Source organism: Acyrthosiphon pisum, chromosome X (genome assembly GCF_005508785.2).
Source record: "Acyrthosiphon pisum isolate AL4f chromosome X, pea_aphid_22Mar2018_4r6ur, whole genome shotgun sequence".
Taxonomy (NCBI): Eukaryota; Metazoa; Arthropoda; class Insecta; order Hemiptera; family Aphididae; genus Acyrthosiphon; species Acyrthosiphon pisum.
In genome coordinates, this window is record NC_042493.1 from 19,316,515 (window position 1) to 19,317,446 (window position 932).

Sequence of the window (932 nt, forward strand, 5' to 3'; positions counted from 1 at the left end):
CTGCTGCAGAGGCAGCAGCGGTAACATCAGCAGCGGCAACATCAGCAGCAGGAGGCGGAGGAACAGAGAATGGGCCCAATGATCCAGGATCCAATGGCAATATTATTATTAACAATAATGAAAAGTAAAAATAAAAAAAATTTTTATTTTAAATATGTGTTTTGATTTATTGATCCTCATTATTGTGTATTAATAGTTGGATTTACTAATCTGTAGGTGTCTTGTAATCTAAAAATATGAGTAAATATAATGATAACTGTGTTCAAAATTGAAAATACTACCTACCTACATACATGGACATTAGATAAATACTTGTAAAATACTCAATATTTTTATTTTTGGAAATCGTAATGATTATGACTGGTCAACACAAAATACATTGTGACATTCTTAGTGTAATTAATAATTTATTTACAAAAAATTGACTTTGACATAACAAAATTAATTTTATGTCTTGCTGTTGGTGGTGGTTTATATCAATATACCTAAATCCTAATGATGATATAAATCTGCTAACAACTACAAATTATAATTTAGAACTTAATATTACTCTATTTAAACTCATCAGCTGTAGTGGTCGAAGACTTTGGGATTTTTAACGGCAGGGCTTTAAAAGCACGGTAATTGGTGTGTTGTAGGTGTTTGTGTTGTTTTTCTTTTTTTCCCCAACTTTCTATTGCGTCTAAATGCTTAAGACTAGACAATTCTGAGATTTTTCTTTTCCCATTTCCTTTGGTAGTTATCTGCTTAGACTCACTGTCAAAATCAAGTTGACGCGTACAACCTTTTTTTCTAATCTTATGCTTTATTTGTTTGTGCGCATTCAACACACGATCTCTCATAAGTCTTAAAAACCGACCGCATTTCACCTTCGATCGCCATCGAGTATGTCAACTTTTACTGTTTTAAACCAAGACTCGACGGTAGCATTA